This window comes from Schistocerca piceifrons, chromosome 2 (assembly GCF_021461385.2).
Source record: "Schistocerca piceifrons isolate TAMUIC-IGC-003096 chromosome 2, iqSchPice1.1, whole genome shotgun sequence".
Taxonomy (NCBI): Eukaryota; Metazoa; Arthropoda; class Insecta; order Orthoptera; family Acrididae; genus Schistocerca; species Schistocerca piceifrons.
In genome coordinates this window covers 877326814-877350398 of record NC_060139.1, presented here as the reverse complement: position 1 = coordinate 877350398, position 23585 = coordinate 877326814, and the positions used below count along the sequence as shown (strand labels likewise).

General features: G+C 53.5%; 27 non-coding genes across 27 annotated transcripts; all 27 read left to right on the top strand.

Moving 5' to 3' along the window:
- The first annotated feature begins 277 nt into the window (after nt 1-277).
- On the top strand, nt 278-359 carry Trnal-aag. Its single transcript has one exon. It is a non-coding gene; the product is annotated as a tRNA-Leu (tRNA).
- Nucleotides 360-439: 80 nt separating this feature from the next.
- Trnal-cag lies at nt 440-521 on the top strand. Its single transcript has one exon. It is a non-coding gene; the product is annotated as a tRNA-Leu (tRNA).
- A 1072-nt stretch (nt 522-1593) lies between these two features.
- Nucleotides 1594-1675, top strand: Trnal-aag. The gene has a single exon. It is a non-coding gene; the product is annotated as a tRNA-Leu (tRNA).
- Nucleotides 1676-1755: 80 nt separating this feature from the next.
- Trnal-cag lies at nt 1756-1837 on the top strand. Its single transcript has one exon. It is a non-coding gene; the product is annotated as a tRNA-Leu (tRNA).
- Nucleotides 1838-2909: 1072 nt separating this feature from the next.
- Trnal-aag lies at nt 2910-2991 on the top strand. The gene has a single exon. It is a non-coding gene; the product is annotated as a tRNA-Leu (tRNA).
- Nucleotides 2992-3071: 80 nt separating this feature from the next.
- Nucleotides 3072-3153, top strand: Trnal-cag. Its single transcript has one exon. It is a non-coding gene; the product is annotated as a tRNA-Leu (tRNA).
- Nucleotides 3154-4225: 1072 nt separating this feature from the next.
- Trnal-aag lies at nt 4226-4307 on the top strand. Its single transcript has one exon. It is a non-coding gene; the product is annotated as a tRNA-Leu (tRNA).
- An 80-nt stretch (nt 4308-4387) lies between these two features.
- On the top strand, nt 4388-4469 carry Trnal-cag. The gene has a single exon. It is a non-coding gene; the product is annotated as a tRNA-Leu (tRNA).
- Nucleotides 4470-5541: 1072 nt separating this feature from the next.
- On the top strand, nt 5542-5623 carry Trnal-aag. Its single transcript has one exon. It is a non-coding gene; the product is annotated as a tRNA-Leu (tRNA).
- An 80-nt stretch (nt 5624-5703) lies between these two features.
- Nucleotides 5704-5785, top strand: Trnal-cag. Its single transcript has one exon. It is a non-coding gene; the product is annotated as a tRNA-Leu (tRNA).
- A 1072-nt stretch (nt 5786-6857) lies between these two features.
- On the top strand, nt 6858-6939 carry Trnal-aag. Its single transcript has one exon. It is a non-coding gene; the product is annotated as a tRNA-Leu (tRNA).
- An 80-nt stretch (nt 6940-7019) lies between these two features.
- Trnal-cag lies at nt 7020-7101 on the top strand. Its single transcript has one exon. It is a non-coding gene; the product is annotated as a tRNA-Leu (tRNA).
- A 1072-nt stretch (nt 7102-8173) lies between these two features.
- On the top strand, nt 8174-8255 carry Trnal-aag. The gene has a single exon. It is a non-coding gene; the product is annotated as a tRNA-Leu (tRNA).
- Nucleotides 8256-8335: 80 nt separating this feature from the next.
- Trnal-cag lies at nt 8336-8417 on the top strand. The gene has a single exon. It is a non-coding gene; the product is annotated as a tRNA-Leu (tRNA).
- Nucleotides 8418-9489: 1072 nt separating this feature from the next.
- Trnal-aag lies at nt 9490-9571 on the top strand. The gene has a single exon. It is a non-coding gene; the product is annotated as a tRNA-Leu (tRNA).
- Nucleotides 9572-9651: 80 nt separating this feature from the next.
- Nucleotides 9652-9733, top strand: Trnal-cag. Its single transcript has one exon. It is a non-coding gene; the product is annotated as a tRNA-Leu (tRNA).
- A 1072-nt stretch (nt 9734-10805) lies between these two features.
- Nucleotides 10806-10887, top strand: Trnal-aag. Its single transcript has one exon. It is a non-coding gene; the product is annotated as a tRNA-Leu (tRNA).
- Nucleotides 10888-10967: 80 nt separating this feature from the next.
- Nucleotides 10968-11049, top strand: Trnal-cag. Its single transcript has one exon. It is a non-coding gene; the product is annotated as a tRNA-Leu (tRNA).
- Nucleotides 11050-12121: 1072 nt separating this feature from the next.
- On the top strand, nt 12122-12203 carry Trnal-aag. The gene has a single exon. It is a non-coding gene; the product is annotated as a tRNA-Leu (tRNA).
- An 80-nt stretch (nt 12204-12283) lies between these two features.
- On the top strand, nt 12284-12365 carry Trnal-cag. The gene has a single exon. It is a non-coding gene; the product is annotated as a tRNA-Leu (tRNA).
- Nucleotides 12366-13437: 1072 nt separating this feature from the next.
- Trnal-aag lies at nt 13438-13519 on the top strand. The gene has a single exon. It is a non-coding gene; the product is annotated as a tRNA-Leu (tRNA).
- An 80-nt stretch (nt 13520-13599) lies between these two features.
- On the top strand, nt 13600-13681 carry Trnal-cag. Its single transcript has one exon. It is a non-coding gene; the product is annotated as a tRNA-Leu (tRNA).
- A 6884-nt stretch (nt 13682-20565) lies between these two features.
- Nucleotides 20566-20647, top strand: Trnal-cag. The gene has a single exon. It is a non-coding gene; the product is annotated as a tRNA-Leu (tRNA).
- Nucleotides 20648-21719: 1072 nt separating this feature from the next.
- Trnal-aag lies at nt 21720-21801 on the top strand. Its single transcript has one exon. It is a non-coding gene; the product is annotated as a tRNA-Leu (tRNA).
- An 80-nt stretch (nt 21802-21881) lies between these two features.
- On the top strand, nt 21882-21963 carry Trnal-cag. Its single transcript has one exon. It is a non-coding gene; the product is annotated as a tRNA-Leu (tRNA).
- Nucleotides 21964-23035: 1072 nt separating this feature from the next.
- Trnal-aag lies at nt 23036-23117 on the top strand. Its single transcript has one exon. It is a non-coding gene; the product is annotated as a tRNA-Leu (tRNA).
- An 80-nt stretch (nt 23118-23197) lies between these two features.
- Trnal-cag lies at nt 23198-23279 on the top strand. The gene has a single exon. It is a non-coding gene; the product is annotated as a tRNA-Leu (tRNA).
- The last annotated feature ends 306 nt before the right edge of the window (nt 23280-23585 follow it).

Below are 23585 nucleotides of genomic sequence, written 5' to 3'. Positions count from 1 at the left end.
TCTGCCTTGCTGTCGCTGCAATGACGATAGTGACCCAGTGATTGAAATCACGTTGCCCTCCTGATTTTGTGCTCATGTTCCTCAGGCTGCAGGTGGCACTACCGATTCCTTATAAACACGCGATGCCGCCGCACCAGGGCGCTGGCAGCTGCCTGTGTAGTTAATCTCTATTCGAAAAGGGCAGTCGTTCGAGGTGCGATGTTCGAGCAACCAGTCGCAGCAGATCAGGAAGCTGTGTCGTGCACTGCATTCTACAAATGCCAGGAACACTGGTGTAGGTAGCGTGGCCGAGCGGTCTAAGGCGCTGGTTTAAGGCACCAGTCTCTTCGGAGGCGTGGGTTCGAATCCCACCGCTGCCAATTTTTACTTCTCGTTTTTGTGCCATTGCGGTGTGTTCTCGTGGGGTAGAACGCAGCTCCTGTGACCGCCGCGTCGCGTAGGTAGCGTGGCCGAGCGGTCTAAGGCGCTGGTTTCAGGCACCAGTCTCTTCGGAGGCGTGGGTTCGAATCCCACCGCTGCCAACGTTTTCTGTCTCGAAAACAGGAGCACTGATTTCCCGCGAAGGAAAAAGCGCAGCGTCGGTTTCTTAAACTGTCGTAGCACAGTGGTGCGTGGTGTAACAACAGGATTCACCGGCGCAGTTTCGTCTCATGATTGCTGGCGTTCGTCTCCACGAGACGCGTCCCGAGCATGCCGTTCTACGAAGTGGAAACGTTAATTTTTGCAGTTGTCGTCAAGTAGCGGGTGGGCGCTCGCCGTGTTTGTTGGAGGAGTGCTTGTGTCGTTATCCGCTGTCGTCTAGTGGCTGGGATACCTGGCTCTCGCCCAGGAGGCCTGGGTTCGATTCCCGGTACCGGAAATGCACATTTTATTGCTCCTCTTATGCGACTTGTCCCGACTTAGCTCGACTGACGCTCCGCTGACGCTTGCAGAAAACTACGTAAAATATGATTCGCGGCCACAAGTGACGGCGAGAGAGATGCGACATCTGTCCACCTCTTATCCGGGCACATACCTGCGGTCAACAGACTTGGAGGACTGCAAGACATTGCCACGGGGGTTGAATGCAGCTAACCACTCTGCTCAGTGTCCATCAGCGCGGGCACGTTCGTTTGCCAGTATACATATAATGGAGACCGCGTCTGACACAGCTGTTGCGAGACACAGTCGGCCGAGCTTTGCTGTGCACAGCCACTTGCAGTCGCGAGAGTTGAATTCCGCGGTGGCTCCGTGGCCGTGATCGTCTAGTGGTCAGGACATTGCGTTGTGGCCGCAACAACCCAGGCTCGAATCCGGGTCACGGCACTTTTTAAAGTTCTGCCTTGCTGTCGCTGCAATGACGATAGTGACCCAGTGATTGAAATCACGTTGCCCTCCTGATTTTGTGCTCATGTTCCTCAGGCTGCAGGTGGCACTACCGATTCCTTATAAACACGCGATGCCGCCGCACCAGGGCGCTGGCAGCTGCCTGTGTAGTTAATCTCTATTCGAAAAGGGCAGTCGTTCGAGGTGCGATGTTCGAGCAACCAGTCGCAGCAGATCAGGAAGCTGTGTCGTGCACTGCATTCTACAAATGCCAGGAACACTGGTGTAGGTAGCGTGGCCGAGCGGTCTAAGGCGCTGGTTTAAGGCACCAGTCTCTTCGGAGGCGTGGGTTCGAATCCCACCGCTGCCAATTTTTACTTCTCGTTTTTGTGCCATTGCGGTGTGTTCTCGTGGGGTAGAACGCAGCTCCTGTGACCGCCGCGTCGCGTAGGTAGCGTGGCCGAGCGGTCTAAGGCGCTGGTTTCAGGCACCAGTCTCTTCGGAGGCGTGGGTTCGAATCCCACCGCTGCCAACGTTTTCTGTCTCGAAAACAGGAGCACTGATTTCCCACGAAGGAAAAAGCGCAGCGTCGGTTTCTTAAACTGTCGTAGCACAGTGGTGCGTGGTGTAACAACAGGATTCACCGGCGCAGTTTCGTCTCATGATTGCTGGCGTTCGTCTCCACGAGACGCGTCCCGAGCATGCCGTTCTACGAAGTGGAAACGTTAATTTTTGCAGTTGTCGTCAAGTAGCGGGTGGGCGCTCGCCGTGTTTGTTGGAGGAGTGCTTGTGTCGTTATCCGCTGTCGTCTAGTGGCTGGGATACCTGGCTCTCGCCCAGGAGGCCTGGGTTCGATTCCCGGTACCGGAAATGCACATTTTATTGCTCCTCTTATGCGACTTGTCCCGACTTAGCTCGACTGACGCTCCGCTGACGCTTGCAGAAAACTACGTAAAATATGATTCGCGGCCACAAGTGACGGCGAGAGAGATGCGACATCTGTCCACCTCTTATCCGGGCACATACCTGCGGTCAACAGACTTGGAGGACTGCAAGACATTGCCACGGGGGTTGAATGCAGCTAACCACTCTGCTCAGTGTCCATCAGCGCGGGCACGTTCGTTTGCCAGTATACATATAATGGAGACCGCGTCTGACACAGCTGTTGCGAGACACAGTCGGCCGAGCTTTGCTGTGCACAGCCACTTGCAGTCGCGAGAGTTGAATTCCGCGGTGGCTCCGTGGCCGTGATCGTCTAGTGGTCAGGACATTGCGTTGTGGCCGCAACAACCCAGGCTCGAATCCGGGTCACGGCACTTTTTAAAGTTCTGCCTTGCTGTCGCTGCAATGACGATAGTGACCCAGTGATTGAAATCACGTTGCCCTCCTGATTTTGTGCTCATGTTCCTCAGGCTGCAGGTGGCACTACCGATTCCTTATAAACACGCGATGCCGCCGCACCAGGGCGCTGGCAGCTGCCTGTGTAGTTAATCTCTATTCGAAAAGGGCAGTCGTTCGAGGTGCGATGTTCGAGCAACCAGTCGCAGCAGATCAGGAAGCTGTGTCGTGCACTGCATTCTACAAATGCCAGGAACACTGGTGTAGGTAGCGTGGCCGAGCGGTCTAAGGCGCTGGTTTAAGGCACCAGTCTCTTCGGAGGCGTGGGTTCGAATCCCACCGCTGCCAATTTTTACTTCTCGTTTTTGTGCCATTGCGGTGTGTTCTCGTGGGGTAGAACGCAGCTCCTGTGACCGCCGCGTCGCGTAGGTAGCGTGGCCGAGCGGTCTAAGGCGCTGGTTTCAGGCACCAGTCTCTTCGGAGGCGTGGGTTCGAATCCCACCGCTGCCAACGTTTTCTGTCTCGAAAACAGGAGCACTGATTTCCCGCGAAGGAAAAAGCGCAGCGTCGGTTTCTTAAACTGTCGTAGCACAGTGGTGCGTGGTGTAACAACAGGATTCACCGGCGCAGTTTCGTCTCATGATTGCTGGCGTTCGTCTCCACGAGACGCGTCCCGAGCATGCCGTTCTACGAAGTGGAAACGTTAATTTTTGCAGTTGTCGTCAAGTAGCGGGTGGGCGCTCGCCGTGTTTGTTGGAGGAGTGCTTGTGTCGTTATCCGCTGTCGTCTAGTGGCTGGGATACCTGGCTCTCGCCCAGGAGGCCTGGGTTCGATTCCCGGTACCGGAAATGCACATTTTATTGCTCCTCTTATGCGACTTGTCCCGACTTAGCTCGACTGACGCTCCGCTGACGCTTGCAGAAAACTACGTAAAATATGATTCGCGGCCACAAGTGACGGCGAGAGAGATGCGACATCTGTCCACCTCTTATCCGGGCACATACCTGCGGTCAACAGACTTGGAGGACTGCAAGACATTGCCACGGGGGTTGAATGCAGCTAACCACTCTGCTCAGTGTCCATCAGCGCGGGCACGTTCGTTTGCCAGTATACATATAATGGAGACCGCGTCTGACACAGCTGTTGCGAGACACAGTCGGCCGAGCTTTGCTGTGCACAGCCACTTGCAGTCGCGAGAGTTGAATTCCGCGGTGGCTCCGTGGCCGTGATCGTCTAGTGGTCAGGACATTGCGTTGTGGCCGCAACAACCCAGGCTCGAATCCGGGTCACGGCACTTTTTAAAGTTCTGCCTTGCTGTCGCTGCAATGACGATAGTGACCCAGTGATTGAAATCACGTTGCCCTCCTGATTTTGTGCTCATGTTCCTCAGGCTGCAGGTGGCACTACCGATTCCTTATAAACACGCGATGCCGCCGCACCAGGGCGCTGGCAGCTGCCTGTGTAGTTAATCTCTATTCGAAAAGGGCAGTCGTTCGAGGTGCGATGTTCGAGCAACCAGTCGCAGCAGATCAGGAAGCTGTGTCGTGCACTGCATTCTACAAATGCCAGGAACACTGGTGTAGGTAGCGTGGCCGAGCGGTCTAAGGCGCTGGTTTAAGGCACCAGTCTCTTCGGAGGCGTGGGTTCGAATCCCACCGCTGCCAATTTTTACTTCTCGTTTTTGTGCCATTGCGGTGTGTTCTCGTGGGGTAGAACGCAGCTCCTGTGACCGCCGCGTCGCGTAGGTAGCGTGGCCGAGCGGTCTAAGGCGCTGGTTTCAGGCACCAGTCTCTTCGGAGGCGTGGGTTCGAATCCCACCGCTGCCAACGTTTTCTGTCTCGAAAACAGGAGCACTGATTTCCCGCGAAGGAAAAAGCGCAGCGTCGGTTTCTTAAACTGTCGTAGCACAGTGGTGCGTGGTGTAACAACAGGATTCACCGGCGCAGTTTCGTCTCATGATTGCTGGCGTTCGTCTCCACGAGACGCGTCCCGAGCATGCCGTTCTACGAAGTGGAAACGTTAATTTTTGCAGTTGTCGTCAAGTAGCGGGTGGGCGCTCGCCGTGTTTGTTGGAGGAGTGCTTGTGTCGTTATCCGCTGTCGTCTAGTGGCTGGGATACCTGGCTCTCGCCCAGGAGGCCTGGGTTCGATTCCCGGTACCGGAAATGCACATTTTATTGCTCCTCTTATGCGACTTGTCCCGACTTAGCTCGACTGACGCTCCGCTGACGCTTGCAGAAAACTACGTAAAATATGATTCGCGGCCACAAGTGACGGCGAGAGAGATGCGACATCTGTCCACCTCTTATCCGGGCACATACCTGCGGTCAACAGACTTGGAGGACTGCAAGACATTGCCACGGGGGTTGAATGCAGCTAACCACTCTGCTCAGTGTCCATCAGCGCGGGCACGTTCGTTTGCCAGTATACATATAATGGAGACCGCGTCTGACACAGCTGTTGCGAGACACAGTCGGCCGAGCTTTGCTGTGCACAGCCACTTGCAGTCGCGAGAGTTGAATTCCGCGGTGGCTCCGTGGCCGTGATCGTCTAGTGGTCAGGACATTGCGTTGTGGCCGCAACAACCCAGGCTCGAATCCGGGTCACGGCACTTTTTAAAGTTCTGCCTTGCTGTCGCTGCAATGACGATAGTGACCCAGTGATTGAAATCACGTTGCCCTCCTGATTTTGTGCTCATGTTCCTCAGGCTGCAGGTGGCACTACCGATTCCTTATAAACACGCGATGCCGCCGCACCAGGGCGCTGGCAGCTGCCTGTGTAGTTAATCTCTATTCGAAAAGGGCAGTCGTTCGAGGTGCGATGTTCGAGCAACCAGTCGCAGCAGATCAGGAAGCTGTGTCGTGCACTGCATTCTACAAATGCCAGGAACACTGGTGTAGGTAGCGTGGCCGAGCGGTCTAAGGCGCTGGTTTAAGGCACCAGTCTCTTCGGAGGCGTGGGTTCGAATCCCACCGCTGCCAATTTTTACTTCTCGTTTTTGTGCCATTGCGGTGTGTTCTCGTGGGGTAGAACGCAGCTCCTGTGACCGCCGCGTCGCGTAGGTAGCGTGGCCGAGCGGTCTAAGGCGCTGGTTTCAGGCACCAGTCTCTTCGGAGGCGTGGGTTCGAATCCCACCGCTGCCAACGTTTTCTGTCTCGAAAACAGGAGCACTGATTTCCCGCGAAGGAAAAAGCGCAGCGTCGGTTTCTTAAACTGTCGTAGCACAGTGGTGCGTGGTGTAACAACAGGATTCACCGGCGCAGTTTCGTCTCATGATTGCTGGCGTTCGTCTCCACGAGACGCGTCCCGAGCATGCCGTTCTACGAAGTGGAAACGTTAATTTTTGCAGTTGTCGTCAAGTAGCGGGTGGGCGCTCGCCGTGTTTGTTGGAGGAGTGCTTGTGTCGTTATCCGCTGTCGTCTAGTGGCTGGGATACCTGGCTCTCGCCCAGGAGGCCTGGGTTCGATTCCCGGTACCGGAAATGCACATTTTATTGCTCCTCTTATGCGACTTGTCCCGACTTAGCTCGACTGACGCTCCGCTGACGCTTGCAGAAAACTACGTAAAATATGATTCGCGGCCACAAGTGACGGCGAGAGAGATGCGACATCTGTCCACCTCTTATCCGGGCACATACCTGCGGTCAACAGACTTGGAGGACTGCAAGACATTGCCACGGGGGTTGAATGCAGCTAACCACTCTGCTCAGTGTCCATCAGCGCGGGCACGTTCGTTTGCCAGTATACATATAATGGAGACCGCGTCTGACACAGCTGTTGCGAGACACAGTCGGCCGAGCTTTGCTGTGCACAGCCACTTGCAGTCGCGAGAGTTGAATTCCGCGGTGGCTCCGTGGCCGTGATCGTCTAGTGGTCAGGACATTGCGTTGTGGCCGCAACAACCCAGGCTCGAATCCGGGTCACGGCACTTTTTAAAGTTCTGCCTTGCTGTCGCTGCAATGACGATAGTGACCCAGTGATTGAAATCACGTTGCCCTCCTGATTTTGTGCTCATGTTCCTCAGGCTGCAGGTGGCACTACCGATTCCTTATAAACACGCGATGCCGCCGCACCAGGGCGCTGGCAGCTGCCTGTGTAGTTAATCTCTATTCGAAAAGGGCAGTCGTTCGAGGTGCGATGTTCGAGCAACCAGTCGCAGCAGATCAGGAAGCTGTGTCGTGCACTGCATTCTACAAATGCCAGGAACACTGGTGTAGGTAGCGTGGCCGAGCGGTCTAAGGCGCTGGTTTAAGGCACCAGTCTCTTCGGAGGCGTGGGTTCGAATCCCACCGCTGCCAATTTTTACTTCTCGTTTTTGTGCCATTGCGGTGTGTTCTCGTGGGGTAGAACGCAGCTCCTGTGACCGCCGCGTCGCGTAGGTAGCGTGGCCGAGCGGTCTAAGGCGCTGGTTTCAGGCACCAGTCTCTTCGGAGGCGTGGGTTCGAATCCCACCGCTGCCAACGTTTTCTGTCTCGAAAACAGGAGCACTGATTTCCCGCGAAGGAAAAAGCGCAGCGTCGGTTTCTTAAACTGTCGTAGCACAGTGGTGCGTGGTGTAACAACAGGATTCACCGGCGCAGTTTCGTCTCATGATTGCTGGCGTTCGTCTCCACGAGACGCGTCCCGAGCATGCCGTTCTACGAAGTGGAAACGTTAATTTTTGCAGTTGTCGTCAAGTAGCGGGTGGGCGCTCGCCGTGTTTGTTGGAGGAGTGCTTGTGTCGTTATCCGCTGTCGTCTAGTGGCTGGGATACCTGGCTCTCGCCCAGGAGGCCTGGGTTCGATTCCCGGTACCGGAAATGCACATTTTATTGCTCCTCTTATGCGACTTGTCCCGACTTAGCTCGACTGACGCTCCGCTGACGCTTGCAGAAAACTACGTAAAATATGATTCGCGGCCACAAGTGACGGCGAGAGAGATGCGACATCTGTCCACCTCTTATCCGGGCACATACCTGCGGTCAACAGACTTGGAGGACTGCAAGACATTGCCACGGGGGTTGAATGCAGCTAACCACTCTGCTCAGTGTCCATCAGCGCGGGCACGTTCGTTTGCCAGTATACATATAATGGAGACCGCGTCTGACACAGCTGTTGCGAGACACAGTCGGCCGAGCTTTGCTGTGCACAGCCACTTGCAGTCGCGAGAGTTGAATTCCGCGGTGGCTCCGTGGCCGTGATCGTCTAGTGGTCAGGACATTGCGTTGTGGCCGCAACAACCCAGGCTCGAATCCGGGTCACGGCACTTTTTAAAGTTCTGCCTTGCTGTCGCTGCAATGACGATAGTGACCCAGTGATTGAAATCACGTTGCCCTCCTGATTTTGTGCTCATGTTCCTCAGGCTGCAGGTGGCACTACCGATTCCTTATAAACACGCGATGCCGCCGCACCAGGGCGCTGGCAGCTGCCTGTGTAGTTAATCTCTATTCGAAAAGGGCAGTCGTTCGAGGTGCGATGTTCGAGCAACCAGTCGCAGCAGATCAGGAAGCTGTGTCGTGCACTGCATTCTACAAATGCCAGGAACACTGGTGTAGGTAGCGTGGCCGAGCGGTCTAAGGCGCTGGTTTAAGGCACCAGTCTCTTCGGAGGCGTGGGTTCGAATCCCACCGCTGCCAATTTTTACTTCTCGTTTTTGTGCCATTGCGGTGTGTTCTCGTGGGGTAGAACGCAGCTCCTGTGACCGCCGCGTCGCGTAGGTAGCGTGGCCGAGCGGTCTAAGGCGCTGGTTTCAGGCACCAGTCTCTTCGGAGGCGTGGGTTCGAATCCCACCGCTGCCAACGTTTTCTGTCTCGAAAACAGGAGCACTGATTTCCCGCGAAGGAAAAAGCGCAGCGTCGGTTTCTTAAACTGTCGTAGCACAGTGGTGCGTGGTGTAACAACAGGATTCACCGGCGCAGTTTCGTCTCATGATTGCTGGCGTTCGTCTCCACGAGACGCGTCCCGAGCATGCCGTTCTACGAAGTGGAAACGTTAATTTTTGCAGTTGTCGTCAAGTAGCGGGTGGGCGCTCGCCGTGTTTGTTGGAGGAGTGCTTGTGTCGTTATCCGCTGTCGTCTAGTGGCTGGGATACCTGGCTCTCGCCCAGGAGGCCTGGGTTCGATTCCCGGTACCGGAAATGCACATTTTATTGCTCCTCTTATGCGACTTGTCCCGACTTAGCTCGACTGACGCTCCGCTGACGCTTGCAGAAAACTACGTAAAATATGATTCGCGGCCACAAGTGACGGCGAGAGAGATGCGACATCTGTCCACCTCTTATCCGGGCACATACCTGCGGTCAACAGACTTGGAGGACTGCAAGACATTGCCACGGGGGTTGAATGCAGCTAACCACTCTGCTCAGTGTCCATCAGCGCGGGCACGTTCGTTTGCCAGTATACATATAATGGAGACCGCGTCTGACACAGCTGTTGCGAGACACAGTCGGCCGAGCTTTGCTGTGCACAGCCACTTGCAGTCGCGAGAGTTGAATTCCGCGGTGGCTCCGTGGCCGTGATCGTCTAGTGGTCAGGACATTGCGTTGTGGCCGCAACAACCCAGGCTCGAATCCGGGTCACGGCACTTTTTAAAGTTCTGCCTTGCTGTCGCTGCAATGACGATAGTGACCCAGTGATTGAAATCACGTTGCCCTCCTGATTTTGTGCTCATGTTCCTCAGGCTGCAGGTGGCACTACCGATTCCTTATAAACACGCGATGCCGCCGCACCAGGGCGCTGGCAGCTGCCTGTGTAGTTAATCTCTATTCGAAAAGGGCAGTCGTTCGAGGTGCGATGTTCGAGCAACCAGTCGCAGCAGATCAGGAAGCTGTGTCGTGCACTGCATTCTACAAATGCCAGGAACACTGGTGTAGGTAGCGTGGCCGAGCGGTCTAAGGCGCTGGTTTAAGGCACCAGTCTCTTCGGAGGCGTGGGTTCGAATCCCACCGCTGCCAATTTTTACTTCTCGTTTTTGTGCCATTGCGGTGTGTTCTCGTGGGGTAGAACGCAGCTCCTGTGACCGCCGCGTCGCGTAGGTAGCGTGGCCGAGCGGTCTAAGGCGCTGGTTTCAGGCACCAGTCTCTTCGGAGGCGTGGGTTCGAATCCCACCGCTGCCAACGTTTTCTGTCTCGAAAACAGGAGCACTGATTTCCCACGAAGGAAAAAGCGCAGCGTCGGTTTCTTAAACTGTCGTAGCACAGTGGTGCGTGGTGTAACAACAGGATTCACCGGCGCAGTTTCGTCTCATGATTGCTGGCGTTCGTCTCCACGAGACGCGTCCCGAGCATGCCGTTCTACGAAGTGGAAACGTTAATTTTTGCAGTTGTCGTCAAGTAGCGGGTGGGCGCTCGCCGTGTTTGTTGGAGGAGTGCTTGTGTCGTTATCCGCTGTCGTCTAGTGGCTGGGATACCTGGCTCTCGCCCAGGAGGCCTGGGTTCGATTCCCGGTACCGGAAATGCACATTTTATTGCTCCTCTTATGCGACTTGTCCCGACTTAGCTCGACTGACGCTCCGCTGACGCTTGCAGAAAACTACGTAAAATATGATTCGCGGCCACAAGTGACGGCGAGAGAGATGCGACATCTGTCCACCTCTTATCCGGGCACATACCTGCGGTCAACAGACTTGGAGGACTGCAAGACATTGCCACGGGGGTTGAATGCAGCTAACCACTCTGCTCAGTGTCCATCAGCGCGGGCACGTTCGTTTGCCAGTATACATATAATGGAGACCGCGTCTGACACAGCTGTTGCGAGACACAGTCGGCCGAGCTTTGCTGTGCACAGCCACTTGCAGTCGCGAGAGTTGAATTCCGCGGTGGCTCCGTGGCCGTGATCGTCTAGTGGTCAGGACATTGCGTTGTGGCCGCAACAACCCAGGCTCGAATCCGGGTCACGGCACTTTTTAAAGTTCTGCCTTGCTGTCGCTGCAATGACGATAGTGACCCAGTGATTGAAATCACGTTGCCCTCCTGATTTTGTGCTCATGTTCCTCAGGCTGCAGGTGGCACTACCGATTCCTTATAAACACGCGATGCCGCCGCACCAGGGCGCTGGCAGCTGCCTGTGTAGTTAATCTCTATTCGAAAAGGGCAGTCGTTCGAGGTGCGATGTTCGAGCAACCAGTCGCAGCAGATCAGGAAGCTGTGTCGTGCACTGCATTCTACAAATGCCAGGAACACTGGTGTAGGTAGCGTGGCCGAGCGGTCTAAGGCGCTGGTTTAAGGCACCAGTCTCTTCGGAGGCGTGGGTTCGAATCCCACCGCTGCCAATTTTTACTTCTCGTTTTTGTGCCATTGCGGTGTGTTCTCGTGGGGTAGAACGCAGCTCCTGTGACCGCCGCGTCGCGTAGGTAGCGTGGCCGAGCGGTCTAAGGCGCTGGTTTCAGGCACCAGTCTCTTCGGAGGCGTGGGTTCGAATCCCACCGCTGCCAACGTTTTCTGTCTCGAAAACAGGAGCACTGATTTCCCGCGAAGGAAAAAGCGCAGCGTCGGTTTCTTAAACTGTCGTAGCACAGTGGTGCGTGGTGTAACAACAGGATTCACCGGCGCAGTTTCGTCTCATGATTGCTGGCGTTCGTCTCCACGAGACGCGTCCCGAGCATGCCGTTCTACGAAGTGGAAACGTTAATTTTTGCAGTTGTCGTCAAGTAGCGGGTGGGCGCTCGCCGTGTTTGTTGGAGGAGTGCTTGTGTCGTTATCCGCTGTCGTCTAGTGGCTGGGATACCTGGCTCTCGCCCAGGAGGCCTGGGTTCGATTCCCGGTACCGGAAATGCACATTTTATTGCTCCTCTTATGCGACTTGTCCCGACTTAGCTCGACTGACGCTCCGCTGACGCTTGCAGAAAACTACGTAAAATATGATTCGCGGCCACAAGTGACGGCGAGAGAGATGCGACATCTGTCCACCTCTTATCCGGGCACATACCTGCGGTCAACAGACTTGGAGGACTGCAAGACATTGCCACGGGGGTTGAATGCAGCTAACCACTCTGCTCAGTGTCCATCAGCGCGGGCACGTTCGTTTGCCAGTATACATATAATGGAGACCGCGTCTGACACAGCTGTTGCGAGACACAGTCGGCCGAGCTTTGCTGTGCACAGCCACTTGCAGTCGCGAGAGTTGAATTCCGCGGTGGCTCCGTGGCCGTGATCGTCTAGTGGTCAGGACATTGCGTTGTGGCCGCAACAACCCAGGCTCGAATCCGGGTCACGGCACTTTTTAAAGTTCTGCCTTGCTGTCGCTGCAATGACGATAGTGACCCAGTGATTGAAATCACGTTGCCCTCCTGATTTTGTGCTCATGTTCCTCAGGCTGCAGGTGGCACTACCGATTCCTTATAAACACGCGATGCCGCCGCACCAGGGCGCTGGCAGCTGCCTGTGTAGTTAATCTCTATTCGAAAAGGGCAGTCGTTCGAGGTGCGATGTTCGAGCAACCAGTCGCAGCAGATCAGGAAGCTGTGTCGTGCACTGCATTCTACAAATGCCAGGAACACTGGTGTAGGTAGCGTGGCCGAGCGGTCTAAGGCGCTGGTTTAAGGCACCAGTCTCTTCGGAGGCGTGGGTTCGAATCCCACCGCTGCCAATTTTTACTTCTCGTTTTTGTGCCATTGCGGTGTGTTCTCGTGGGGTAGAACGCAGCTCCTGTGACCGCCGCGTCGCGTAGGTAGCGTGGCCGAGCGGTCTAAGGCGCTGGTTTCAGGCACCAGTCTCTTCGGAGGCGTGGGTTCGAATCCCACCGCTGCCAACGTTTTCTGTCTCGAAAACACGAGCACTGATTTCCCACGAAGGAAAAAGCGCAGCGTCGGTTTCTTAAACTGTCGTAGCACAGTGGTGCGTGGTGTAACAACAGGATTCACCGGCGCAGTTTCGTCTCATGATTGCTGGCGTTCGTCTCCACGAGACGCGTCCCGAGCATGCCGTTCTACGAAGTGGAAACGTTAATTTTTGCAGTTGTCGTCAAGTAGCGGGTGGGCGCTCGCCGTGTTTGTTGGAGGAGTGCTTGTGTCGTTATCCGCTGTCGTCTAGTGGCTGGGATACCTGGCTCTCGCCCAGGAGGCCTGGGTTCGATTCCCGGTACCGGAAATGCACATTTTATTGCTCCTCTTATGCGACTTGTCCCGACTTAGCTCGACTGACGCTCCGCTGACGCTTGCAGAAAACTACGTAAAATATGATTCGCGGCCACAAGTGACGGCGAGAGAGATGCGACATCTGTCCACCTCTTATCCGGGCACATACCTGCGGTCAACAGACTTGGAGGACTGCAAGACATTGCCACGGGGGTTGAATGCAGCTAACCACTCTGCTCAGTGTCCATCAGCGCGGGCACGTTCGTTTGCCAGTATACATATAATGGAGACCGCGTCTGACACAGCTGTTGCGAGACACAGTCGGCCGAGCTTTGCTGTGCACAGCCACTTGCAGTCGCGAGAGTTGAATTCCGCGGTGGCTCCGTGGCCGTGATCGTCTAGTGGTCAGGACATTGCGTTGTGGCCGCAACAACCCAGGCTCGAATCCGGGTCACGGCACTTTTTAAAGTTCTGCCTTGCTGTCGCTGCAATGACGATAGTGACCCAGTGATTGAAATCACGTTGCCCTCCTGATTTTGTGCTCATGTTCCTCAGGCTGCAGGTGGCACTACCGATTCCTTATAAACACGCGATGCCGCCGCACCAGGGCGCTGGCAGCTGCCTGTGTAGTTAATCTCTATTCGAAAAGGGCAGTCGTTCGAGGTGCGATGTTCGAGCAACCAGTCGCAGCAGATCAGGAAGCTGTGTCGTGCACTGCATTCTACAAATGCCAGGAACACTGGTGTAGGTAGCGTGGCCGAGCGGTCTAAGGCGCTGGTTTAAGGCACCAGTCTCTTCGGAGGCGTGGGTTCGAATCCCACCGCTGCCAATTTTTACTTCTCGTTTTTGTGCCATTGCGGTGTGTTCTCGTGGGGTAGAACGCAGCTCCTGTGACCGCCGCGTCGCGTAGGTAGCGTGGCCGAGCGGTCTAAGGCGCTGGTTTCAGGCACCAGTCTCTTCGGAGGCGTGGGTTCGAATCCCACCGCTGCCAACGTTTTCTGTCTCGAAAACAGGAGCACTGATTTCCCGCGAAGGAAAAAGCGCAGCGTCGGTTTCTTAAACTGTCGTAGCACAGTGGTGCGTGGTGTAACAACAGGATTCACCGGCGCAGTTTCGTCTCATGATTGCTGGCGTTCGTCTCCACGAGACGCGTCCCGAGCATGCCGTTCTACGAAGTGGAAACGTTAATTTTTGCAGTTGTCGTCAAGTAGCGGGTGGGCGCTCGCCGTGTTTGTTGGAGGAGTGCTTGTGTCGTTATCCGCTGTCGTCTAGTGGCTGGGATACCTGGCTCTCGCCCAGGAGGCCTGGGTTCGATTCCCGGTACCGGAAATGCACATTTTATTGCTCCTCTTATGCGACTTGTCCCGACTTAGCTCGACTGACGCTCCGCTGACGCTTGCAGAAAACTACGTAAAATATGATTCGCGGCCACAAGTGACGGCGAGAGAGATGCGACATCTGTCCACCTCTTATCCGGGCACATACCTGCGGTCAACAGACTTGGAGGACTGCAAGACATTGCCACGGGGGTTGAATGCAGCTAACCACTCTGCTCAGTGTCCATCAGCGCGGGCACGTTCGTTTGCCAGTATACATATAATGGAGACCGCGTCTGACACAGCTGTTGCGAGACACAGTCGGCCGAGCTTTGCTGTGCACAGCCACTTGCAGTCGCGAGAGTTGAATTCCGCGGTGGCTCCGTGGCCGTGATCGTCTAGTGGTCAGGACATTGCGTTGTGGCCGCAACAACCCAGGCTCGAATCCGGGTCACGGCACTTTTTAAAGTTCTGCCTTGCTGTCGCTGCAATGACGATAGTGACCCAGTGATTGAAATCACGTTGCCCTCCTGATTTTGTGCTCATGTTCCTCAGGCTGCAGGTGGCACTACCGATTCCTTATAAACACGCGATGCCGCCGCACCAGGGCGCTGGCAGCTGCCTGTGTAGTTAATCTCTATTCGAAAAGGGCAGTCGTTCGAGGTGCGATGTTCGAGCAACCAGTCGCAGCAGATCAGGAAGCTGTGTCGTGCACTGCATTCTACAAATGCCAGGAACACTGGTGTAGGTAGCGTGGCCGACAGTTGCGCTTGAGCCGCGACAGCGATCGGACGTGCCTAAACTTCCGTGCCGTCGTAGCGCCGCAAGCCGTGTTTTGATCGTTTCTTGTGACTGTGATTGTGCGTTTTCTCGTGGTATTTTGAGATTTTGTCTCTTCTCGTCGTCTTGTTTATCTTACTAGCGGTTTCGGCCGCTTGTCGTTACAGTTATGGCTAAATCGGTTCCCCGAAAGAATACATTGTGTTTTGAGTTTGACAAGGCATCGCGTCGTGTGCAACCAAGCTCCCTGGAAATTCATGATTGGATTGTGGATATAATTGGGATAACGTCCGACCAGGTTCACACAGCGTACTATGATATGGCGGATTACTGTTTCTTTGTCAAGTTTCTCACTCCGTTACAACTGGAGAAAATCTTGCAGAAAACTGGAGGAAAGGCGGAATTCCATCATCGAGACCAGTCGGTGAGTACCGTGATAATCACCAATGCTGATGTAGAATATAAGCAGGTTCGGGTCTTCAATTTGCCACCAGAAGTTGACAATTACCTGTTGAAGGATGTTCTTGCAAAATACGGTGATATTCGGCAAATCAGAATGGAAAAATGGTCTAGCCAACACAAATTGCAATGCTACAGTGGGGTTCGTTCTGTTGATATGAGCATTAAAGTTAATATTCCCTCGAATATCGTGGTCTGTGGCTATAAAGCACATGTCGTTTATAGTGGGCAAGTCGAAACTTGTTATATTTGTAACGAGAGTGGTCATTTACGCAGTGATTGTCCTCGGCGTGTTTTCGTGCTTAAAAACTCCCTACAAAAACGCCAGAGGTTGACACTAGCTGATATTATGACCCAACATCAGAAGTTGGGGGAGACAACTTTGCAACCCAGTACGTCAGAGGCCGTTGAACCCGATCTTAGCAACGAGTCCTTCCCGCCTTTAGCACAAAAGAGCGAGAAGCTTCCACTTGCTGTCAGCACCACGTTATCGGTCGGTAACAAACGACGCCGTACCTGTGACGATAGTGGAACTGATGAAGAGTTGTCGGCCAACGACCAGATATCTGTCACGGACGCGAACCCTCCCTCGCAGGAAACCCTTGCCGTGGACAGCATAGGTGAGGGCTCCGACGCCGCTGCTTCCCCGGCGGCGTCGGTCAACAACGGTGTCGACCAGTGTTTACAGCTGACTGTTGTGACGCCGCCGGCCGGCCCGCCACTACACGACTTGGATGCACAACAAGTGGACGACCGTCCGATGTCGGCTCTACAGCCACCCGACGAGGACGTTGGTCCGGAGACCGTTGTAAACACCAACCCGCCCGTCGCTGAACACAACCAACCTCAGAGGCCGGAAGACTGTTTACCAACAGACCGTGTGGATACAAACAAACACACCTTGCTTTCCGCCGCCGCGATTTCGCACGAGTTAGCTACAGTGGAGGAAGCCGGCACTCCGATTACCGATTTCAGTCATGATCCGCCCACCCCACCTTCTGCCATGGAACTCCCGACTGGTGGACGACGGAAAACTAAACCCAAACCAAATGTCTCCGCGGCCCGAAGAAAGACTCCGACCAAAGGAGCCGCGGAATCTGGACGCGAACCTGGCACTGTAAATTCGCCGTCTGACAGTGCGATGGACTGGGCCGCTAATGCAATGAAGCTTTCTTCCTCCTTCGATGGGCACGACCCAGGCATATAAATTTCTGTCTCTTAATATTAACAGGATCACGTCAGCTTTGAAAACAGCGTTGTTGCGACAGTTTATCTACGACTCTGAAGCCGATGTTGTACTGCTACAGGAAGTGTCTATGTTAAGTCTCCCCGTCCCTGGTTTTCATACGATAGCAAATGTAACGAAAGACACGAGCACAGGCACAGCCATTTTATTACGCGAGGGCATCCCTGTTCGAAGCATTGAAATACTCGAGTGTGGTAGGGGTATTGCCTGTCAAATTTTTGACGTCACCATAGTGAACATCTACGCACCGTCTGGTTCAACTCGCAAATCCGATAGAGCCAAATTTTTCAAAGAAGACATCATCTATTTGTTGCGACGGAACCCATCACAATTCATCCTTAGTGGCGACTTCAATTGTGTCCTCAATCGAAAAGATCAGTCTCCGAACTTCAATTACTGTCGGGAATTGCATGATCTGGTACGTCATCTGCGAATGCAGGATGCATGGGAACTCAAGAACCCCACTAAGGTTAAATTTACGTACTTTACTTCGACGGCATGCAGCCGCCTTGATCGGTTGTACGTCACGGAGAATATCTGCCATCGTGTTCTCGACACGGATGTCATTCCAGCTAGCTTTTCAGACCATTGTGCCCTTTCCGTAACGATCAGTTTAGACAGACAACGGACTCACCGATTCCGGAATCAATGGAGCCTCAATGTTTCTCTCCTGACGGATAATTACATACAAGATGTTATTCATGCGACGTGGACGGACTGTCTCAAGCGACGTTGTAAGTACGCTACCACTATCGCCTGGTGGACTGAGGTGGTCAAACGGAGGATGAGACAAACTCTGAAAAATTATGGCTGGCAACGGGCCCAGGATACCAAACGAACCATCGATTTTTACCAGACGGTATTGCGGGAGTTGTATACGCAAGTAACCGTAACGAATACGAACTTGGAAGGGATCAAGAAAATCAAGGCCAAACTACTAGCCATAAAGCGTACACAACTTGCGGGGCTGCAGACCAAAGCTCAAACTAAGTCGCTTCAGGAAGACGAAGTCACGTCCCTGTACCACCTTATCAAGCACCGTGCGAACCGCCAGAGAACGTTTATTGAGGAACTTGAGACCGCTGATGGGGTCCTCCTCACTCATCAGAGGGATATCCTTCGCGCCGTTGCCGAATATTTTACTCAACTGTACTCGCAATGTGCTACCCGTGGGACTGTTGACCCTGTGGCTTTCTGTACTCCACCTTCAGAAGTCACGCACGCCGATAACTGCGCGATATTGCAAGATTTTGATGCGGATGACGTCCTGGACCTGATCACTAGTTCCCCGTCACGAAAATCCCCCGGCCCTGATGGGCTGCCGAAAGAATTCTATGTGCGCTTCTGGCCTCTCATTGGACAAGCCTTTACAACAGTCCTCAACGAGGTGATGCGCGGGACTCCCTTGCCGGCAGACCTCAAGGAAGGCAGAATTGTCTTGGTTCCCAAACGCAAACACCGGAAAGATCTTGATCATTATCGTCCGATAACTCTACTCAATTTCGATTATAAAACTTTTGCCAGAGCACTAAATAGCAGACTAACGGCGGTGGTGAAAAAGGTGGTCCAAAATCATCAATCTTGTTTCCCTGGTCGGTCCATTATGACACCCATCTCGGAATATAGAGACATTATTTCGATAGCATCGGTGACTAACGTGAACTGTGCACTCTTATTTGTTGACTTTTCTAAAGCATTCGATCGAGTGAGTCATGATTATCTCATGCGTTTCCTGCAGCATTGTGGATTCAATGAAAGCGTTATTGCCATCATACGACACCTGATAACTGGTATTACAACAAAGGTTAGCGTCAATGGACAGCTCACGCAGCCTATCGAGATTCAAAGAGGGGTCCCGCAGGGGAGCCCCCTCTCCATGCTCTTGTTCGTGCTGGCGCTCGAACCATTCCTACGCTCCGTCGCCGATAAACTGACCGGCCTGACCACGACCGGTCCTTCTTTTGTGGTTCGCGCTTACGCCGATGATGTCGGGGTTTTAATACGGGCCGAAGAAGAAATACCGATCCTTAAGTCCGAAATTGATAACTACTGCCGTGTCTCTGGAGCACGAATCAACACCGATAAATGCAGATTCGTCAACATCCGTGGATTGGCAAACGTAACCGTCCCGTGGGCACAAACTGCGGAAACCCACACAACCTTAGGTATGATTGTCGATCGATGCCCACTGAAAATGTGTGCCAAAAATTGGCGGCGGATCGCCGATTCCATGCACGGCGCTATTCGCGAAAACAACTGGCGGTCTATCAACCTGCTTCAACGAATTCGTCTCCTCGACACTTACATTTTCAGTAAAGCCTACTACATGGCCCAAATTTTTCCGATTCCAAGGTTACAGGCGAAGCGACTTATGAAACTCTCCAACTATTTTCTCTGGCAAGGGAACATTTTTAAATCGAAATATACCACCTTGACCATGCCACGGAAGGCTGGAGGACTCAATTTACCAGACATCGACAGAAAGTGTACGGCCTTGTACATCAAACGTATTACCATGTTGTTGAGGAAGGAACCGCTCAGTGTAACACATTGGCTCTTCCACATTTTACGTCCTATAGATCTCCGTCCACCCTCTGCTGTAGGACACATCAATTTTCAACTAAAACATGTCCGGTACTACTATCTCGAAGTAAGTTACATCGGGGGCGCCGTTGTTCACAGGTCGGATTTATCGACAAAGGTTCTGCTCGACAGATGGCATCGAACTATGATACACCACCCCATGGAAATCAAACACCCAAGTGTCCAATGGAATATAGTCTGGCACAACATCAGTTTATCCATCCATACTTCCGTTGTGGCATCCACGTGGTATCAGGTTGTTAATAGTGTTATCCCCACAAATGAACGGTTGCACCGCATAGGCTTACAAGACAGTGATCGATGTGCGCGTTGTGGCCTGGTCGACACCTTACGCCACAGATTTACATGCGGTGGCCATCTACTTAACTGGAAATGGGTGCAACAACGTTTGGGTCTCTTAACTCGCAGCAGTGCGGCCAGTCACTCCACCGATTTCCTCCTCTGGCCAGACACCACATATTATCCTGCGACCAAGAACAACACTGTGATGTGGCTACTGGGACACTATGTGACATATGTTATTTGCCACAATGGCGACGACGATCTCGTAAGTTTTGAAACTTACATGCGAACAGCGCAGTGGCAAATGACACGGTTCTCCGCAGACAAAAAAAATTTTGGAAACATGATCGCCATTATTTTTGAAAAGAAAGGTGTTGGATAACACCTCCTCACTCTTCATTGGTACCGTTCCTCGTCAACGACCGGCCCTTCAGATTAAACAATCAGAGTACTTCAGCAGCGACAGGCACCGCATCCTGAATTCGGATTCTCAGACATATCCTCACGAGAATATGTAAAGTAAACACAAAAACTACGAAAAAAAAACAAAAAAAAATGGATAAGGCGTCGGACTTCGGATCCGAAGATTAAAAAAAAATAAAAAAAAAAAAAAAAAAAAAAAAAAGTGGTTAAGGCGTCTGACTCAAAAAAAAAAAAAAAAAAAAAAATGGATAAGGCGTCGGACTTCGGATCCGAAGATTGCAGGTTCGAATCCTGTCACGGTCGAGTTTTTCCAGTTCTGCAAAAGTTGCATGCTGTTTTACTGTTAAAAAAAAAAAAAAAAAAAAAAAAAAAAAAAAAAAAAAAAAAAAAAAAAAAAAAAAGTGGCTAGGATACCTGGCTTTCACCCAGGAGGCCCCGGTTCGATTCCCGGTACCGGAACGGAATTTTTTCCACACGAATCGTGGCAAGTTTGAGCTGTCCGAGCAGCCGTTTGCCGTCCTGCTCGCAATATAGCTACTGTTTCGTGACCGTCAGCAGAATATAGACTAGGGAAGCAGACACACGACGACCATAGAAAAAAAAAAAAAAAAAAAAAAGCGGTCTAAGGCGCTGGTTTAAGGCACCAGTCTCTTCGGAGGCGTGGGTTCGAATCCCACCGCTGCCAATTTTTACTTCTCGTTTTTGTGCCATTGCGGTGTGTTCTCGTGGGGTAGAACGCAGCTCCTGTGACCGCCGCGTCGCGTAGGTAGCGTGGCCGAGCGGTCTAAGGCGCTGGTTTCAGGCACCAGTCTCTTCGGAGGCGTGGGTTCGAATCCCACCGCTGCCAACGTTTTCTGTCTCGAAAACAGGAGCACTGATTTCCCGCGAAGGAAAAAGCGCAGCGTCGGTTTCTTAAACTGTCGTAGCACAGTGGTGCGTGGTGTAACAACAGGATTCACCGGCGCAGTTTCGTCTCATGATTGCTGGCGTTCGTCTCCACGAGACGCGTCCCGAGCATGCCGTTCTACGAAGTGGAAACGTTAATTTTTGCAGTTGTCGTCAAGTAGCGGGTGGGCGCTCGCCGTGTTTGTTGGAGGAGTGCTTGTGTCGTTATCCGCTGTCGTCTAGTGGCTGGGATACCTGGCTCTCGCCCAGGAGGCCTGGGTTCGATTCCCGGTACCGGAAATGCACATTTTATTGCTCCTCTTATGCGACTTGTCCCGACTTAGCTCGACTGACGCTCCGCTGACGCTTGCAGAAAACTACGTAAAATATGATTCGCGGCCACAAGTGACGGCGAGAGAGATGCGACATCTGTCCACCTCTTATCCGGGCACATACCTGCGGTCAACAGACTTGGAGGACTGCAAGACATTGCCACGGGGGTTGAATGCAGCTAACCACTCTGCTCAGTGTCCATCAGCGCGGGCACGTTCGTTTGCCAGTATACATATAATGGAGACCGCGTCTGACACAGCTGTTGCGAGACACAGTCGGCCGAGCTTTGCTGTGCACAGCCACTTGCAGTCGCGAGAGTTGAATTCCGCGGTGGCTCCGTGGCCGTGATCGTCTAGTGGTCAGGACATTGCGTTGTGGCCGCAACAACCCAGGCTCGAATCCGGGTCACGGCACTTTTTAAAGTTCTGCCTTGCTGTCGCTGCAATGACGATAGTGACCCAGTGATTGAAATCACGTTGCCCTCCTGATTTTGTGCTCATGTTCCTCAGGCTGCAGGTGGCACTACCGATTCCTTATAAACACGCGATGCCGCCGCACCAGGGCGCTGGCAGCTGCCTGTGTAGTTAATCTCTATTCGAAAAGGGCAGTCGTTCGAGGTGCGATGTTCGAGCAACCAGTCGCAGCAGATCAGGAAGCTGTGTCGTGCACTGCATTCTACAAATGCCAGGAACACTGGTGTAGGTAGCGTGGCCGAGCGGTCTAAGGCGCTGGTTTAAGGCACCAGTCTCTTCGGAGGCGTGGGTTCGAATCCCACCGCTGCCAATTTTTACTTCTCGTTTTTGTGCCATTGCGGTGTGTTCTCGTGGGGTAGAACGCAGCTCCTGTGACCGCCGCGTCGCGTAGGTAGCGTGGCCGAGCGGTCTAAGGCGCTGGTTTCAGGCACCAGTCTCTTCGGAGGCGTGGGTTCGAATCCCACCGCTGCCAACGTTTTCTGTCTCGAAAACAGGAGCACTGATTTCCCGCGAAGGAAAAAGCGCAGCGTCGGTTTCTTAAACTGTCGTAGCACAGTGGTGCGTGGTGTAACAACAGGATTCACCGGCGCAGTTTCGTCTCATGATTGCTGGCGTTCGTCTCCACGAGACGCGTCCCGAGCATGCCGTTCTACGAAGTGGAAACGTTAATTTTTGCAGTTGTCGTCAAGTAGCGGGTGGGCGCTCGCCGTGTTTGTTGGAGGAGTGCTTGTGTCGTTATCCGCTGTCGTCTAGTGGCTGGGATACCTGGCTCTCGCCCAGGAGGCCTGGGTTCGATTCCCGGTACCGGAAATGCACATTTTATTGCTCCTCTTATGCGACTTGTCCCGACTTAGCTCGACTGACGCTCCGCTGACGCTTGCAGAAAACTACGTAAAATATGATTCGCGGCCACAAGTGACGGCGAGAGAGATGCGACATCTGTCCACCTCTTATCCGGGCACATACCTGCGGTCAACAGACTTGGAGGACTGCAAGACATTGCCACGGGGGTTGAATGCAGCTAACCACTCTGCTCAGTGTCCATCAGCGCGGGCACGTTCGTTTGCCAGTATACATATAATGGAGACCGCGTCTGACACAGCTGTTGCGAGACACAGTCGGCCGAGCTTTGCTGTGCACAGCCACTTGCAGTCGCGAGAGTTGAATTCCGCGGTGGCTCCGTGGCCGTGATCGTCTAGTGGTCAGGACATTGCGTTGTGGCCGCAACAACCCAGGCTCGAATCCGGGTCACGGCACTTTTTAAAGTTCTGCCTTGCTGTCGCTGCAATGACGATAGTGACCCAGTGATTGAAATCACGTTGCCCTCCTGATTTTGTGCTCATGTTCCTCAGGCTGCAGGTGGCACTACCGATTCCTTATAAACACGCGATGCCGCCGCACCAGGGCGCTGGCAGCTGCCTGTGTAGTTAATCTCTATTCGAAAAGGGCAGTCGTTCGAGGTGCGATGTTCGAGCAACCAGTCGCAGCAGATCAGGAAGCTGTGTCGTGCACTGCATTCTACAAATGCCAGGAACACTGGTGTAGGTAGCGTGGCCGAGCGGTCTAAGGCGCTGGTTTAAGGCACCAGTCTCTTCGGAGGCGTGGGTTCGAATCCCACCGCTGCCAATTTTTACTTCTCGTTTTTGTGCCATTGCGGTGTGTTCTCGTGGGGTAGAACGCAGCTCCTGTGACCGCCGCGTCGCGTAGGTAGCGTGGCCGAGCGGTCTAAGGCGCTGGTTTCAGGCACCAGTCTCTTCGGAGGCGTGGGTTCGAATCCCACCGCTGCCAACGTTTTCTGTCTCGAAAACAGGAGCACTGATTTCCCGCGAAGGAAAAAGCGCAGCGTCGGTTTCTTAAACTGTCGTAGCACAGTGGTGCGTGGTGTAACAACAGGATTCACCGGCGCAGTTTCGTCTCATGATTGCTGGCGTTCGTCTCCACGAGACGCGTCCCGAGCATGCCGTTCTACGAAGTGGAAACGTTAATTTTTGCAGTTGTCGTCAAGTAGCGGGTGGGCGCTCGCCGTGTTTGTTGGAGGAGTGCTTGTGTCGTTATCCGCTGTCGTCTAGTGGCTGGGATACCTGGCTCTCGCCC